General features: G+C 40.0%; 1 pseudogene; it reads left to right on the top strand.

Moving 5' to 3' along the window:
* Positions 1 to 11,421: 11,421 nt before the first annotated feature.
* Positions 11,422 to 12,286, top strand: LOC111821637 (Golgi to ER traffic protein 4 homolog pseudogene; annotated as a pseudogene).
* The last annotated feature ends 6,513 nt before the right edge of the window (positions 12,287 to 18,799 follow it).

Raw genomic sequence — 18,799 nt, 5'->3', positions numbered from 1 at the left:
AAAAAGTACATAAACTCACCAGACTGGGAGGCCAGCTCAAAGATCAGGCTTATACAATATCACACAAGACAAAATATGAGGAAACTAATTTCTTAAAGTGTATATAGTAACTCTTGGTAAGATTGACTAAAGTGAACAGAAAAAAACAGGTTTTAGATAAAATTTATTAACTTGCCAGATAATCAGATGGAGGATTTTCAGATCCTTTGACAAACCCCAGTATCAGACAAAAGTTCCCCAAAAAGGAAAGAAAAGACAACAGAGATGGGAGATCATTTTCCCAAAGTGAAGGGGGGGGGGGCGGAACCAGAGCCGATAGGAACTCATTTTCTTAAAGAGATCACTGAAATTCCAAATTACTTTTAGTATATTCAGTTTATAGTGTTTTTAAATATGAACTCCAAACCAGTATCCCTATAAGGGGAGGGGGCATCCAGGCTCATTTATTAAAGATGTTAAACTCTAAGGTTAACACTTTTGGTTTTCTTCATTTTGAACCTAATTCATTTTGCTGGCTATAGACCTAGTCTCTTATTTTAGACTTTAAATATACTAGATCCTCTAATTAGAAAGTATTTTAAAGTAGCTACTGATTTTTTTGATGTCTTTTAAAAGGCCTTGATATGCTAATTAGAATAGATAGAAAATTTCTTGATTAGTAACCCCCAAAATTTTAGAAGCTTTAATACTCCATGGTATAGGCTTTTGTAAAAATGTGGGGTTTATATCAGAGAGGGTGGCACCAGAGTCAATTAAAAATTTTCAGGCTTTCCCATTAATCTGGGTTACAGTTTCTACTTGTGAATTTAAAGCCATCATTGAAAAAGCCTCTATTTCTTCCTTGGAGGTGCCTCATTCTGTCTTAACAGAAGGAGCATTAAAGGGTGAAGTGCCCATTTAATTAGTATTGTTTTTGAATTTTATACAGTCCTTCTTAAAATGTTCAAGGTTTTTTTCTTTTGCAATAGATACACGCAACTCCAGATGGCAGGCTTTTAGGTTTTGCCCTGTATAAGCCCTACATTTATTGTTGTTTAGAAAATTTTTGTTAGTCTTTCCTGGTGATTAAAAATGCTTTCATTTTCTTCTTCCTTAAAATTTTGAAATTTAGCCCAATCAATTTTTAAAGAGAAGGCCTTATGCATGATCTTAGTAAGATTGTTATACATCGTTCTAGCTTTGATTAGGAGTTGGGTGGTAGAGGCAGTTGGTGTTAGGATTACGGACTGTTGGGGATGGTCCTAGCCAGCTTCTTTTATCCACAAATGGGTCACTTTTGGTCCTAATATCATGGTTATTAATTGGTACAAATAAAAAAAGCCCTGGATGATAAAATCTTAAATTTGTAAGAGTCTTCACGCAGGTTGGGAAAAACATTTATGGCTGTGTGAAGTTCAGCTTTGGATCAGGGAGTAAAGTAATTTCAAAAGGTATTTCAGCAGGAATTTAAGAAGGTAAGGGTGGATAAAGGGGAGAAACTATAGCAGAAGCAGAAAGGGGAGAGGGATCAGAGATAAAGTCAGAGACAGGGTCAGAGACAGGAGTGGAAGAAATGGCTGAAGAAGTTACAGAGCTCTATATTGCAATTTCTTAGTGTGTTTGGACTGTTTAGAAACAGTGTCTTGTAAGGATGAAAATTTACTGTCCTGATGCTTTTTACAGGCTTTTAAATACTACTTCTATTAGGTTTCCCACTGTGGCTGCTTTATGTGGAAGCTTTTAGATTACAATCTGCAGCACAAAGAAGTTAATTTACCTAGGTCAAATGAACCCCAGAATGGCCAGTGATCCTCTTAATTTCCCTCTGTAAGCATATGCCAACGATCAATTACAAAACTGTACTGGGGCCTTGGGTGTGGCACTCCCCTTCTTACTAAGTAATCTGCACATGCAAACAGTCTGAAGAAGTACTAATAGCCTAATGTGCCCTGGAAAAATAGAGTTTGGACTGTTTTCAAACTCGATTTCTGATAATGTTCTACCACAATATTCTGCCACTAGATGACAGTCTTGAAGAATTTGTCAAAATGTTCATATAGTGAATGGAAAGTGAAAGCAAAAATAGAAGGCTAACAGTAAATCTTGAAGAGCCATCTACCCAACAAAGTGGAGGTTTAGGATTCTAGAGGGCTTACCATGAGCGGCTCCTGAAATTTCATGGAGATGGAAGAGAACAAAGGGGCTCACTCTGGCACTGGACTCTGGCTCCTTGACTTCTCAGGATTCCCTGAAGATTAGACACCTCTGAATCGTGCTGATTATGCCTAGAAATGTCTTTAAGTAAAACTCTTAGACTCTATTAAGGTGAAATAAAGAGATTTATTGAAAGCATAAGAAACATTTGAATGCGGAGACATTAACCCACACAGACTGAAGATTGACAAATCCAATGAGTGGCTGCTTCATAGAGATAGTTATCAGGTGGAATCAGGAACCTCCTTGAAATATTCTGATTGGTTGACCCTCCCTGGACTTGTCCAGACTTGTGGGGGCTTGCCCGGACTTGCCTAGGAAGAGCCACATTCTGGTAAGGATTGTTTTCTCGGACCCTCCCTGGGCTTTCCTGAATTTGTCTAACCACAGCCTGAGCTTGCCTAGACTTGTCTAAGCACAGCTATATTGTCTGTTGGTTCCACCCAGCCAGAGGCCCAAGTCCATATGCATATGAATGGGAAAAAGTCAAAGTTGTATTCTCAGGAATTCAGAATCAGGAGCTTGCAACACAAATAGAGTTGGGCCTCTACCCTATATATGCCAGCTACCGTATATATACCAGGAACCTAGGTTCTGAAGCTCTTATTCAGAATTCAGAAAGAGATGTAAATATACATGGGAATTTCGTTTACAATGAAGGTAACATTTTAAATTAGTGGGTAAAGTATACTGGTGTGTTTAATAAATATTCTTGACACAATTGTCTTTACATGGAAATACATTCCTACTTCCCATCACAGAAAGATAAATTTCCAATGGATGTAAAAATAACTATAAAAGTCCAATCAATTTTTTGAGTAAGAATTTTTAAAAATAATATTGGGATGGAGAAGGTCTTCCTCAGCAATTCACAAAAACCCAGAAATCAATTCATATTTGAATAAAACAATTTTAAATTTCTATAGAGTGAAAAACAACAAAAAGAGACAAACAACACATAGGAAGGAAATGAATGCAACATGAATATTAGGCAAAATCTACTACCTAGACTATAAAAAAAAAGCTCCTGCAACTCTATAAGAAAAAAACAAAAAAGAGTTCATTGGAGAAAAAAATACAAAATGCTAACAATATATAAAAGATGCTTAACATTTGTACCCACAATAGATTTACAAATTAAAACAAATATTTTTATTAAACAATTAAAAAGATTAATAATACCTAATATTTAAGAGAACTTGGGGAAATGGGCATTTCATACACATTGGTCCACTGTAAATGGGTAAAGCCTTTTCTGGTAGGTGGATTTGATTACATCTACCACAACATCATGATAAATGGCAAAGAAATTGAAGGTGTCAAGGATTTCATTCTTCTTGGCTCAACAGTCAATGCCCATGGAAGCAGTAGTCAAGAAATCAAAGGCGGTATTGCACTGGGCATATTTGATGCAAAAGACCTCTTTAAAGTGTTAAAAAGCAAAGATGTCACTTTGAGGACTAATGTGCACCTGGCCCAAGCCATGGTCTTCACAATCACCTCATATGCAAGAGAAAGCTGGACAATGAAAAAGGAAGACAGAAGAAGAATTGATGTTTTTGAATTATGGATTTTGTGAAGAATATTGAATATACCATGGACTACCAGAAGAAGGAACAAATCTGTCTTGGAGGAAGCACAGACAGAATGCTCCTTAGAAGCAAAGATGGTAAGAATTCATCTCACTTACTTTGGGCATGTCATCGAGAGGGTCTAATCACTGGAAAAAGCCATCTTACTTGGTAAAGTAGAGGGTCATCAAAAAAGAGGGAGACCCTTACTAAGATGGATTGACACAGCGGCTGCAAAAATGGGCTCAAACATAACAATGATTGTGAGGATTGCACAGGACTGGGCAATGTTTAGTTCTGTTGTACATAAGGTTGTCATGAGTTGGAGCCAACTTGATGGCACCTAACAACAACAATAGCATTATTTTAATTTGGTAATTATTTATATTCCCTTTAAAGAATTCTAAAGAGTACCACAGTATATAGAAATTTTAGAAATAAAAATTCTAATTGCAATTGTTGAAATTAAAACTCAATGATGACTCATAAATCAGATTAAGAACAACTGAAGAGAGAATTAGTGGACTTGAAGGTGGATGTGAATAGTTTACTTGCAGTGAAGCACAGAGAAACTATGACACTGAAAATATACAAGGTAGTTTAGTAGACATTGTCAATAAAAAACAAACGAACTTAGATAGGGAGTGGATTTATTCAGAAATAAAGACTATCACAAGCAGAGGACAATTACAATAAGGAAAGCGTATGCTGTATTAGGGAGAACCCTCTGACCATAAGATAAGTCAGAGTTAGGCAAAAACGGAGTTTCTTTTATACAGAGGAATGTAAACAAGGCTAGAAAGAACCATGTGTGGGGAGTGGCATGAAAGGGTGGTATGACTGGATAGTAAATCACGGAACGATTTACACTGAGACCAGACTATTCTCAGTAGTGGCCCTTAAAGTGGAGTTGTCTACTGACTCAGGCTGAGGATGGGCCAATATTCAAGAGCCTGGGGGAAGATGATATGGGGGAAGGAGTCCCTGAGTGGTTCAAATGGTTAAATGCTGGATTACTAAAGGTAAAAGTTGGTGGGTCAAACCTACCCAGAGGTGTTTTGGAAGTAAAGGCTCATAGATCTGCTTCTAAAAGATCACAGCCTTGAAAGCTCTGCTTTGCAGTTCTACTCTGGCACATGGAGTCACCATGAGTTGGAATCAACTCAGCGGCAATGGGTTTTTGGTTCTGGTGTCTGGCCTTGTCATAGATAAACAAGAGGGCATCTGTGAGTCTTATATAAACCATAGGCGAAGGGTGGTTCTTTGCGGTAAGCTGTTTTCCAGAACACAAACTATGGGGAGATTTCTTTAACCATGGCTGTTTTCCAGATCCCAGGGTTCATATAAAATTCAATGTTGTAAATGTGAAGGATAGAATGAGGGGATCAACTATGCAATTTATCAGAGTCCCAGACAGAGATTATAGAGAAAATGGAGTAGAGGCTTGAAGAGTTAATAGTCACATTGTAGTGAAACTATGGAAAACCAATCAATTATTGATAGGATAAATAAATGAAAAATATCCATAAAGATGTAGAAGATTTGGACAAAAACAATGAACAAGCTAGATTTAATGGCAAGTCACAACAAATTTCAAAGAGTTGTCAGAGCAAAGTGCAATTAAATTAGAGGATGATAACCAGAGGTAGATTTTTTAAATTTTGAAACTTTTGGAAATTTACTAACACACTTTAAATAACTCATGGATCAAAGACAATATCACAGTGGAGACTTTTAAATACTTAGATCTAAACAATATTGAAAGGACTCCATATCAACTTCTACCTCAGGTAATGACATATTAGGTAATTTAGACCAATCTTCTTAATAAGGCAACCTGAAAATCTGGAATGTGTGTGTGTATACATATATATATGTATGTATATATATATATCCTATGTATCTTTCATTATTTTGTCAGCTTTCTAATCCTTCAATATAGAAAAAACCAGGCATGGGGAGTGGAATAAAAAGGTGGTGTTACTATTTTTGGGTCAGACAACAGACTGAAGAACTCTGATGTCTAACAAGGTTGCAGGGGTTGGTGAATGAAAAATCTGCAGGTAAGGCAGCAGGCCAGAAACTTCTGCTGGCTTACATCCCAAGAACTGTAGGTTAGGTGACAAGAAGAGCGCAGGGTCAAGAGAGTGAGCTTTGCCCAAACATCCATTTATATACTGCAGGCAGGCCACACCCCCCAAGGAAACTCCCTTTTTAAATTATTGGCTGCTCACATTAGATCACAAAATGGAAGGTGATTTCATGGTGTCTGCCAAAACACTGAGCTTCATAGCCTAGACAAGTTGACACATAACATTAACCATCACACCAATGAAAACCCTATGGATGAAAACAGAACATTGACCAATATAGTGCTGGAAGATGAGCCCCCTATGTTGGAAGGTAGTCAAAATACAACTGGGGAAGAGGTGCCTTTTCAAAGTAGAGTCAATTTTAATGCCTCAGATACGGTAAAACCTCAGGACCTTCATTTGCTGATGTGGCATCACTCAGAATGAGAAGTAATGGCAGCAAACATCCACTAGTAACTGGAACATGGAACGTATAAAATATGAATCAAGGAAAACAGGAAGTTGTCAAAATGAAATGGAATGATTGAAGATCAGTATCCTAGATGTTATTGACATGGAATTGATTGGTATTGGCTATTCTGAATTCAAAAATAATATGGTCTACTATGCTGAGTGTCTTAGGCTGGGTTCTCTAGAGAAGCAAAACCAGTAAAGCATATACATATGCATATAGAGGGAGACATTTATATCAAGGAAACAGCTCATGCAATTGTAGAGGCTGGAACATCCCAAGTCCATGGATCAGGGTAGAGGTTTCTCCTGAGTCACATAGTTGCAGGGGCTGGTAAACGTAAGATCAGCAGGTTGGACAACAGGGGTCTCGCTCACGAGCTGTGAAGATCGATGAATCCCAAGATTGGCAAGCAAGCTGCTAGCTCAAGTCCCAAGAACCAGAGGTCAGATGAACAAGAGGCAGCTGCAGGATCCAGAGCAGTCAAAAGCCAGAACATCTACTTATATTCGGGTGCAGGCCACACGCCCAAGGAAACTCCCTTTCAACTGATTGGCTACTCACAGGAGATCCCATCATGGAGGTGATCACATATAAACACGGAGAATCATGGCCCAGCTAAGTGGACACGTCTTTACCATCACACTGAGAATGACAAATTGAAGAGGAACAGTGTTGCACTCATCATCAAAAAATGTTTCAAAATCTATCCTGAAGTACAATGCTGTCAGTGATAGGTTAATATCCATATGCCTACACGGAAGACCAATTAATACGATTATTATTTAAATTTATGTGCCAGTAAGTAATGCCAAAGATGCAGAAACTGAATTTTTTTTTTTTTATAAATTGCTGCAATATGAAATTGATCAAATGTGAAATCGAGATATATGGAAAAGAATAAGAAGCAGTAGTTGGAAAATACAGCCTTGGTGATTGAAATGATGCTGGAGATCACATGATAGAATTCTGCAAGACCAATGACTTATTTATCAGAAATAACTTTTTTACAACAACACAAAAAAATGATGACTATACATGTGGACCTCACAGGATGGACTACAAAGGAATCAAATCGACTATGGAAAGAGACGATGGAGAAGCTCAATATTATCAGTCAAGACAAAGTCAGGAGCTGACAGATGAACGGAACATCAATTGCTCAGTTCAAGTTCAAGCTGAAACTGAAGAAAATCAAAGCAAGTCCAAAAGGGCCAAAGTACGGCATTGAATACATCCTGCCTAAATTTAGAGACCATCTCAAGAATAGATTTGATGCACTGAACATTAATGACTGAAAACCAGAAGATCTGTGAAAAGACTTAAAGCATAACATATATGAAGAAAGTGAAAGATCAATAAAGAGACAGGAAAGGAGGAAATCGCCAAAATGGATGTCAGAAGAGGCTCTGAAACCTGCTCTTAAGCACAGAGTAGCTGAAGCAAATGGAAGAAATGATGAAGGAAAAGAGCTGAACAGAAGCTTTCAAAGGACATCTCAAGAAGACAAGGTAAAGTATTAAGATGAAATGTGCAAATACCTGGAGTTAGAAAACCAAAAGGGAATAATACAATTGGCATTTCACAAGATGAAAGAACTGAAGAAAAAATTCTAGCCTTGTGTTGTAATATTGAAGGATTCTACAGGCAAAAAATTGACACAGAAAGCATCAAAAGAAGATGGAAGGAATACACAGAGTCACTGTACCAAAAAGAACTGCTTGACATTCAACCATTTCAAGAGGCAGCATGTGATGAAGAACTGCTGGTACTGAAGGAAGAAATCCTAACTGCACTGAAGGCATTGGTGAAGAACAAGGCTCCAGGAATTGATGGAATACGAATTCAGGTGCTTCAACAAATAGATGCAACACTGGAAGCGCTCACTCATCTATGCCAAGAAATTTGGAAGGCCGCTTCCTGACCAACTGACTGGAAGATACCCACATTTGTGCCTATTCCAAAGAAAGGCAATCAAACAGAATGTGGAAATTATCAAACAATATCATTAATATCACATGCTAGTATACATCTGCTGAAGATAGTTCAAAAAGGACTGTTGCTATATATTAACAGGAAACTGCCAGGACTTCAAGCTGGAGTCAGAAGAGGTCATGGAGTGAGGGATGTCGTGGCTGTCGTCAGAAGGATCTTGGCTGAAAGCAGAGAATACCAGAAAAGTGTTTATCTGTGTTTTATTGACTATGTGAAGGCATTTGACTGGTTCATAACAAATTATAGATAACATTGGGAATTCCAGAACACTTAACTGTGCTCATACAGAACATGTACGTGGATCCAGAGGTTGAACAGAACAAAGGGGTACTGCGTGGTTCAAAACTGGAAAAAGCATTAACCCATTAAAAAAACCCAAACCCACTGCTGTCAAATTGATTCCCACTCATAGCGACCCTATAGGACAGAGTAAAACTGCCCCATAGGGTTTCCAAGGAGTGGCCAGTGGATTCAAACTGCTGACTTTTTACTTAGCAGTCAAGCTTTTTAACCACTGCACCACCAGGACTCCTGGAAAAGGCATTAGGTGGAGTTTTATCATTTCACTTCACTTATTCAATATGTATGCTGAGCAAATAATCTGAGACGTCAGACTATATGAAGAAGGATGCAGCATCAGGATTAGAGGAAGATGCATGAGCAACCTGTTATTTGCAAATGACACAATCGTGTTTGCTGAAAATGAAGATGACTTGAAACATTTACTGATGAATGTCAAAGACTATGCCTTCAGTATGGATTACACTTGATTGTGCAGAAAATGAAAACCCTCACAACTGGACTAGTAAACAACATTACGATAAATGGTGAAGAAATTGAAGTTGTCAAAGGTTTAATTCTACTTGGATCAACAATCAATGTCATGGAAGCAGTAGTCAAGAAATGAAATGACATATTTCAGTGGGCAAATCTGCTACAAAAGACCTCATTAGCATTTTAAAAAGCAAAGTTTTCATAAGGTTTTTATGACCCAAACCATATTCTTTTCAATCACCTCATATGCATGGGAAATTTGGACAGTGAAAAAGGAAGACAGAAGAAGAACTGATGCATTCCAACTGCGATGTTGACAAAGAATATTGAATACTTTGTGGTCTGCCAGAACAAACAAATCGGTCTTAGAAGAAATACAACAAGAATGCTCCTTAGAAGTGAGGATGGTGAGACTTTGGCTTGCTTACTTGGGACCCATCATCAGGAAAGACTAATCTCTAGTAAAGGACATCGTGTTTGGTAAAGCAGAGGGTCAGCAAAAATGAGCGAGTTCCGTAATGAGATGGATTGACACAGTGGCTGCAACAATGGACTCAAAGAGACCAAGGATCATGAAGATTGCGCAGGACCAGGCAACGTTTTGTTTTGCTATATATGGTTGCCATGAATCTCAGCCCTCTCGAAGACAACAACAATGGGTTTTGATAAATGCGTATCATGTGTCCACCATTATAGTATAGTTTCATTGTAATACATATTCACTACGTAATACTTTCACTGCCCTAAAAATGCCCTGTGCTCCACTATTTTTTCTCCTGCTCCCCGTGAGACTCTAGCAAACACTAACCTTTTTACTGTCTCTAGTTTTTTTTTTAAATAATTTATTTTTTTGTTGTTGAGAATATACAATTCAGTGACATTGATTATATTCGTTGAGTTGTGCAACCAATATCACCCTCCTTTTCTGAGTTGTTCTTCCCCCATTAATACACAGTCACCGTCCCCTAAGATTCCTATCTAATCTTTCAAGTTGTATTGTCACTTTGGTCACATATACAATAGATCTTAAAAGAGCATAATGCTCAAGGCAGACATTTTTTTACTAATTAAGCTAAACTTTTGTTTGGTTTTAAGAAGACTTCAGGGGATATTTTTGGTTTACTTTTTAAAGATTATCTCAGGGCAATAGTTTCAGGGGTTCATCCACCCTTCATGGCACCAGTCTGGAGTCCATGATAATTTGAAATTCTGTTCTGCATTTTCCCTTTTTTGATCAGGATTCTTCTATAGAATCTTTGATCAAAATGTTCACTAATGGTAGCTGAACACCATCCAGTTCTGGTGTCATGGTAAAGGAGGCAGCTGTTCATGGAGGTGATTAGCCACACATTCCATATCCTCCTCCTATTCCTGACTCTCCTTCCTCTGCTGCTCCAAGAGAATAGACACCAGTTGTTGTTCCTTCGATGGCCGCTTGCAAGCTTTTAAGACCCTAGGCACTACTCGACAAACTGGGAGGTAGAATAGAAGCACTAAATACGTTATTAAGCCAATTTACTGGGATGTCCCATGAAACCGTGACCCGAAACCTCCAAACCAAGGAACCAAATCCCAGAAGGTTTTTGGTTGTACATAAGCAGCCTCAGCAGCTACTCTTTTTTTTTGGTCAATATATCTATCACACAATTTCTGCCAATTCAACTTTTTATAGGGGTACAACTAATTGAAAGTAATTACATTAATAGGCTGTGCAATCTTCTCTTTAATCAATGCCACTTTTCCATCACTGTACCACTAAACTCAGTTCTCCATAAGCAATAACCCCTCCTTCCCTCTCCCTCTCACCCCTGGTAATCACTAATAAACTTTGATCTCCATACATTTGCCTGTTCTGTGGTTGGAGAGATCATTTCTTTTTATCACTGGGTAACTCTCCACTGTATGCTGCACTAGAGTTTGTGTTTCCATTCACTCAGCAGTTTTGCGGGCTATGAAGACAGGAACTGGAGACCCGAAGTTCTCCAAGAACGCTCCTCCTGCCTCACAGGCCTGCATGGTGCGCCACCGCGTCGTGACGGCCACAGCGTCAGCCTCCGCCATAACTAAAGCCTCCGTGGGTTTAGGGAGCCGCCCCAGGTCACGTGGGCCAGGCGCGCGCGGGCGAGGCTGGGCGGGCCTGGGCGGTGGGGAGGCCGCGGGGGACGCCGGGAGCGTCGCGGGGGATGCCGGGAGGCTTTCGCGCTCCGTGGTCTGAGCTCGCAGCTGCTTGGAGCTGCCTGAAGGCAGCGACGGCAGCAGCGTTTGGCGGCCTAACGGGGGAACGCCGCGTCTGCACCCGCCACCGCCGCAGCAGCCTTTAGGTGGAGGCGAGCTGGGCGCCGCCATGGAGAGTCCCTGTGGAATGTCCGAAGCCGCTTCTTCAGACCCGGGCCACAGGCCGACAAAGCGAAGCCCGAGCAGCAGTGCAGTCAGCGCGCCGTCGTCCTGAGTCATGGTCCGCACCGGTGCCAAGAAGGAGCGCAGACTCACCCAGGCTGGTCTTAGCGTCGCTGGGGAGGACTTAAGTAGAAGTGGCCGATGAGTTGCTGGGAAATCTAGGTCAGCTGCTTCGTTTGATGGATCCATAGCCTCCGGAGCGAGTGGCTCCTGTGTCCTGAGCCGTGAAGTGGTGACGATGGACCGGGAAGCTGGGCCATCCCGGGCTCCAGTCGCCTTGGAAAGAACAAAACCGTCGTGACTAGGTATTCCTTCGTGCCCTCTGCCCATGGAGAAGAGTGCGCTGACATGTTCTAGAGCATTCTGCTTCCAGGGGATTCTGCAGTGAGGTGGATATGTTTGTGGCCAGGCTGTCCTACGGTTTCTCCGTTCACAAGACACACAGGGACACGCCTCCATGGAGAACGGCCCTCCGTTTGTGCAGCCCCTGCTTAATGTCATCTGGTTGTGCTTGTTGTAGGCTGTTCAGAGGGAAACTGACCATATGTACAGTGAGTGCCTGGACAGAATAGGACAGCTCTTCTTGGGCACGCTGCCCAAGCGGACACCTTCCTATGGAGGCTTGCTGGGGCAGCCTCATGGGCTCCTCTGAGCAGGAGGAGGGCGAGGAGAGTCAGGACGACAGCAGCCCCATCGGGCTCGGCAGAAGGTGCTACCCCAGCTTGCATGATGAAGCCAGCTTCAGAATGCAAGTCCTGAAACGTGGCTGCTCACCCCCACAGGCTCCCCATCCTGATGCTAGTGATGGGTAAGTGTCAAGTGTCTGGTCTCCTGTTTATATGAAGGTGGCTGAGGGCTGCCTGGCCGGTCTGTCACTGTGCTGACTGGGACGGAGTTTGTGGTGGTTTTACACAGTAGTCCCTCCAGATTGGTCTATAGGAAAGCACAGGCCTTGTTGGGAGGAAGGGAGTGGAATAAAAGATATGCTGTCAAGGAGGCGGGGACTGTGAAGGGCTGGGGGAATAATGGTGAGACAAACAGAAAAGGCCCTCACCGGAACTGCCACTCCATCTTAAAAACCCTGGCACTGAGATTGGATTGATGTCATCCCAGATTGCTAGTGACTCTTGGCAGAGGGAAATATAAAGTAGAATTAACTAGGCATATGAGAGAAAAAGACAACATGGGCACAAGCCAGAAAAAAAATATGTAATAGAAGCAAAAGTTATCAGTCACAAAGTTTAATAACTGAGTTTAAAACTTCCAATGAAATAAGACAAAATTAAGAATTACAGCGTAAATTCATAACCGTAAAAAATAGATAATTCCAGAACTGAAAAATACAGTAGTGAAAATTAATAATTCAGTAAAACCAAAGCCAAACCAATCCAGTTACCTACCTTTGATTCATTTCTGACGTACGGTGACTCCAACTATGCATAGTAAAACTGCTCTCCATAGGGTTTTCACTGCTGTGACCTTTCAGAAGCAGACCTCCAGGCCATTCTTCGGAGACACGTGGATTTGAATGCCAATCTTTTGGTTAGTAGCCCGGAGCTTAATCGTTTGGACCACCCAGAACTCCATAAGAACTCAATAAATAAATTTAAAAGCATATTGAATACAACTGAAGAGATAATTGATGAACCAGGAGCTAAATCAGAATAAAATCTCCAGAATGAAATAAAGAGGGAAAAATAATGGAAAATATAGAGGAGATGTAAGAGACACAGAGGCTCTAGTGAGGTAGTCTAATACGCACATAATTGAAAAGAGGAAGAGAATGACAGAAGCAATATCTGAAAAGATGGTAGATGAGAATAATTTGTCACAATTGATGGAAAACATGAAACCACAGATTCAGGAAGCACTATGAATACCAGGCAAGAGGATTTAAAAGAAACATACTTCATGCACATCATAGAAAATATGCTGAAAAACAAAATAATAAATCTTTAAAGCTAAAGGGAATACAGAAGGCAGATCATTTATATAAGAACAATAATTAGGTAGATAACTTCTCAGCAGAAAAAAATGAAAGAGTAGACAATAAAAGGTTTGAAATGTTGAAAGAAAAAATCAGCAAAACTAGAGTTCTGTGCACAAAATATGAAATAAAGACATTTTAAGTAAAAAAACAAAAACCCAGTTAATTCAATGCCATCAGACCTACACTGAAGGAAATATGGTTTCAGGCAAAAAGTAAAATGATCGCAGATGGGAATTCCAAGATGAAGGAAATATTAAAGAGTAGTGAAAGGGTAAATAGGTGGGTAAATCTAAATGAATATTGATTATAGAAAACCATAATCATAATGTCCTATGGCATTAAAATGCACAAAAAGTTAAAATAGATTACAACAATAGTTTGTAAAATGGAGTTAAAGTCCTGTAAGATCTTTGCATAGTCAAAAATGCAGAAATCCAAGGTAATATCAGACTGATAAATAAATCAGGACGCATATTGTAATCTCCAGGAAAAAGAATAAAGAGCTAATGGGGAGAGTAGACAAATAAAAATGCTCTGTCAATGAAAAGGAAGGCACAAAAGGAGAGAAAAGGAACATAGAACAACTGTGATGGTTAAAATGTGTCAACTTGGCTATGATACGATTTCTTTTTGTTCTACCTTTTTGGAGATAATCTGAATTTTATCTTTTAACACTTATTTCTAGTACCAAATATATGTACTTAATTTCCATAAGCTCTTTGTTATTCTCAGGATATTTCTTTTCTAAAACCATGCTGTTTTATTTTCATGGGTGAAATATTTTCTCTGATCTCTGTAAAGATATTAAATGTATTTACTTTGACACTGTATTCTGAGCTCCTGTGATCTTTGTTTTATCTGAGTTAATTTTTTCCATTTTGAGGTCTACAATTCTACAGGCTTTCCTCATATTTTGGCAATTCTTGATGGTACAGTTAATAAATTAACTTTATTGATGTATAGTATATATATATATATATATACACACACACATATATATGTAACATACCAGGGACTGCTGAAGAAAATTAAAACAAGTTCACAAGAGCCAAAGTACAACCTTGAGTATATTCCACCTGAATTTAGAGACCATCTCGAACAGATTTGACACATTGAACACTAATGACTGAAGGCCAGACTAGTTGTGGGATGACATCAAGGACATCATACATGAAGAAAGCAAGAGGTGATTAAAAAGACGGGGAAAAAAAAAGACCAGAGTGGATGTCAGAAGAGACTGAAACTTGCTCTTGAACATAGAGTAGCTAAAGCAAACAGAAGAAATTATGAAATAAAAGAAGATTTCAAAGCGTGGCAATAGAAGACAAAGTATTATATTGGAATGTGCAAAGAGCTGGAGATAGAAAACCAAAAGGGAAGAACATGCTTGGCATTTCTCAGGCTGAAAGAACTGAAGAAAGAATTCAAGCCTTCAGTTGCAATATCGAAGAATTCTATGGGGAAAATATTAAATGACACAGGAAGCATAAAGGGAAAGTCACAGAGTCACTATACCAAAAAGAACTGATTAACGTTCAGGTATTTCAGGAGGTAGCATATGATCAAGAACTGATGGTACTGAAGGAAGAAATCCAAGCTGCACTGAGGCATTGGTGAAAAACAAAGCTCTAGGAATTAACATAATACCAGTTGAGATGTTTCAGCAAACGGATGCAACGTTGGAGGTGCTCACTTGTCTATGCCAAGAAATTTGGAAGACAGCTACCTGGCCATTCCAAAGAAAGATGAGCCAACAGAATGTGGAAGTTATTGAACAATATCATTAATATTACATGCAAGTGAAATTATGCTTAAGATAATTCAAAAATGGTTGCAGCAGTACATAGACAAGGAACTGCCAGAAATTCAAGCCAGATTCAGAAGAGGACATGGAACAAGGGATATCATTGATGATGTCAGATGGATCTTGCTTGGAAGCAGAGAATACCAGAAAGATATTTTACCTGTGTTTTATTGACTATGCAAAGGCATTTGACTGTGTGGATCATAACAAATTATGGATAATGTTGCAAAGAATGGGAATTCCAGAACACTGAATTGTGCTCATGTGGAACGTGTACATAGATCAAGAGGCAGTCATTTGAACAGAGCTAAGGGATACTGCGTTGTTTAAAATCAGGATAGATGTGTGTCTGAGTTGTATCCTTTCACTGTACTTAGTCTGTATGCTGAGCAAATAATCTGAGAAGCTGGACTATGTGAAGAAGAACAGGGCATCAGGATTGGAGGAAGACTCATTAACAACCTGCGTTATGCAGATGACACAATCTTGCTTGCTGAAAGTGAAGAGGACTTGAAAAACTGATGAAGATCAAAGACTACAGCCTTAAGTATGGATTACACCTCAGCATAAAGAAAAGAAAACTCACAACTGGACCAATAAGCACATCATGATAAACAGAAAAAATATTGAAGTTGTCAAGAATTTTATTTTACTTGGATCCACAGTCAGTACTCATGGAATCAACAGCCAAGAAATCAAACGACGTATTGCATTGGGCAAATCTGCTGCAAAAGACCTCTTTAAAGTGTTGAAAAGCAAAGATATCACCTTGAGGACTAAGGTATGACTGGCCCAAGCCATGGTGTTTTCAGTCACCTCATATGCATGCAAAAGCTGGACAGTGAATAAGAAAGACCAAAGGAGAATTGATGCCTTTGAATTATGGTGTTTGCAAAGAATATTGAATATACCATGGACTGCCAGAAAGCAGTGCTGGGAGCAGAGCTTGTCCTTTGGACCTGAGGTTCCTGTGCTGAGATGCTCCCAGACCGAGGGAAGATTGATGACAAGGACCTCGCCTCAGAGCCGACAGACAGAGAGCCTTCCCCTGGAGCTGATGCCCTGAATTTGGACTTGCAGCCTACTAGACTGTGAGAGAATAAACTTCTCTTTGTTGAAGCCATCCACTTGTGGTATTTCTGTTATACTAGCACTAGATGACTAAGACAAATACTTATTCCTGCAATTTTTTGTTAAATGTGTGTATCTCTGAGTAGGCTGTAAGTTCCGTGAAGACAGAAGCCAGTCTTGTTCTAGGTCGTCACAAGGTGCTTGGGACATAAAATATGCTCACTACATGTTTGTTGGAGGAAGAAAGGAAGGAAGGATAGAAAGAAGAAAATCCATGGATCAGCGGTAGAATTCTCGCCCTCCATGCATGAGACCCGGGGCCCTGGTGGTGCAATGGTTAAGCATTTGGCTGCTAACCGAAAGGTCAGCGGTTTGAATCTACCAGCCGCTCCTTGGAAACCCTATGGGGCAGTTCTACTCTGTCCTGTACAGTTGCTATGAGTCAGAATTGACTCGATGGCAATGGGTTTGTTTTTTTTTTTTTTTTACGCCCGAGACCCAGTTCAATTCCTGGTCAGGGCACCTCATGCACAGCCACCACCCATCTGTCGGTGGACACTTACATGTTACTATGATGATGAACAGGTTTCAGTGGAGCTTTGAGATCAGTGCAGACTAGGAAGAAAGGCATGGTGAGCTACTTCTGACTATCTGCCAGTGAAAACCCTATGGATCACAGCAGTGATTCACAACTGATCATAGGGAAGGCACAGGACGAGGCGGCGGGTTTGTTCCATTGTGTGTGTCGTCAACAAGAGTCAGGTGCCCACTAAGTGGCCGCCAACAACAAATAAGCAAGGGTAAATAATAGACCATCAATTTCATTCCAGTTTTGAAAAGAGAGGAAAATAACTTTTTTTCTTTCTTTAGTAAATGGAGGAGACTTTTCGAAGGAGGAGGTTGAGGGGCAGAAGTCAAAGTTTATAGACTTTACTATGTGTCTTGTTTTAACTGTATTTACCGATCATGAGGTGGATAAAAAAGTTTCAACCTGTGGTCCTGAGATAGTCTCCTCCTGCGACAGCAGATGCAGGCAGCACGGCTTGGCGTGACTGCTTGTGTTTTTGGAACGTTGTGTTAATGATGGTGACTTAAAGTGGCCAACGTTTTGGGTAGTTTATAATAATGAAAAATGGCCACCCCTTCTTTTAGCTTACTTTTGTGTTTTTTCTTTCCAAGATAAGAGTTTTTAGTTGGTAGTCTGCTTTTTCAATGACTAGTAATTCTGACGGCCTTGTAAAAATCACTGATTCTTACAGCAGAGGGCAGCAGAGGAACACACCTTGAGAGTAAAACACTGGTCTACCTCCAGGTCCCTTTGCTGGCGCTGCGCTGGTCATTTACCGGAAGACCCGAGCAATCTGTAAAGCGAATACTACAGGAAATTTAGTGTGGTTGAAATCCCATCATTCCAAAACTGTAAGATGTTGTAGAGGTGACTGTAAAGTCACACAAAAATCTCAAAATTTGCAAAACCCAGGGAATTTTAGACATGGATTTTGAAAGAGTAAATTTTTTGTCTTATTCTTATGGACAGGAATACCCATAATGCTACTGACAACAAGTGGACTCTGGCTTTTCTTCGTTTGTGTTTTTAGCGACTCATCCTTATTTTTATTAAAAACACAAAATTGATGAGTTTTAACAGGTGAGATTTATGTTCATTATAGGTGAAGGCAGTTTAAACCCGAACTACAAATAGCTTTGATCCTCTCCAAGTTCATCACACTGAGAGATTTATTTAATGTCGTGTGTTCTAATGCTTTCCTGTCTGGTTGGGCGAACCAGGAAGGTTGCTCGCCCTGGAGAAGTGACCTCTGCAGCACTGTATACCTTGCCTCGTGAGCCAGAGAAGCAGCTCAGCGCAGTGCGGGCTAGAGTGAGGCCATCCAGGTGGAATACGTCGCGCCAGTGGAATTGATATAAAGCCCTAAAGTCTGTAAGGCTTGACAGAATGGAGCTATCATTTTCTTAAGGCTTTCTGTCACAGGAGGAGTAGAAATTTAGAGGAAATCGAGAAGTGTGGACTGGCTGATATACTTGGGCAGCCTCTGGGACGATCACACAGAGAGCTGCTGTTAAAGGTGGTAGCTGAGCATACTCCCTTATTCAGAGGAAAATCTACCACAGAGTCCTGCTGTCCATATTACCTGGAAGACTTTGATCACTCCAGGTACAAAGGCAAACAATGAAATAACTGGATACCAGATTATTGATGACATTTGGCCTGAGAAGCACCCAGAAGAATTTATATTGACAAAGGGAGAACTTCTTTTCTGTATTACACTCAAACATTAATTTCACCACCATAGTTTCTATGGTGTGGAAGTAGATTAGCATTAGGATTCAGTTTTGTACAGTGCAGAAAATACTCATCTGCAGTAGGGATTTGATAATAGTAGCAAGCATAACAGTGATAAGAACATCAACAGTGATTTATACTGATTATAACTTACATTT

This window comes from Trichechus manatus, unplaced genomic scaffold (genome assembly GCF_000243295.1).
Source record: "Trichechus manatus latirostris isolate Lorelei unplaced genomic scaffold, TriManLat1.0 scaffold00093, whole genome shotgun sequence".
In the NCBI taxonomy this organism is placed as follows: Eukaryota; Metazoa; Chordata; class Mammalia; order Sirenia; family Trichechidae; genus Trichechus; species Trichechus manatus.
Note: the sequence above shows the minus strand (reverse complement) of the source record. Positions and strands in the feature narration are given on the sequence as shown.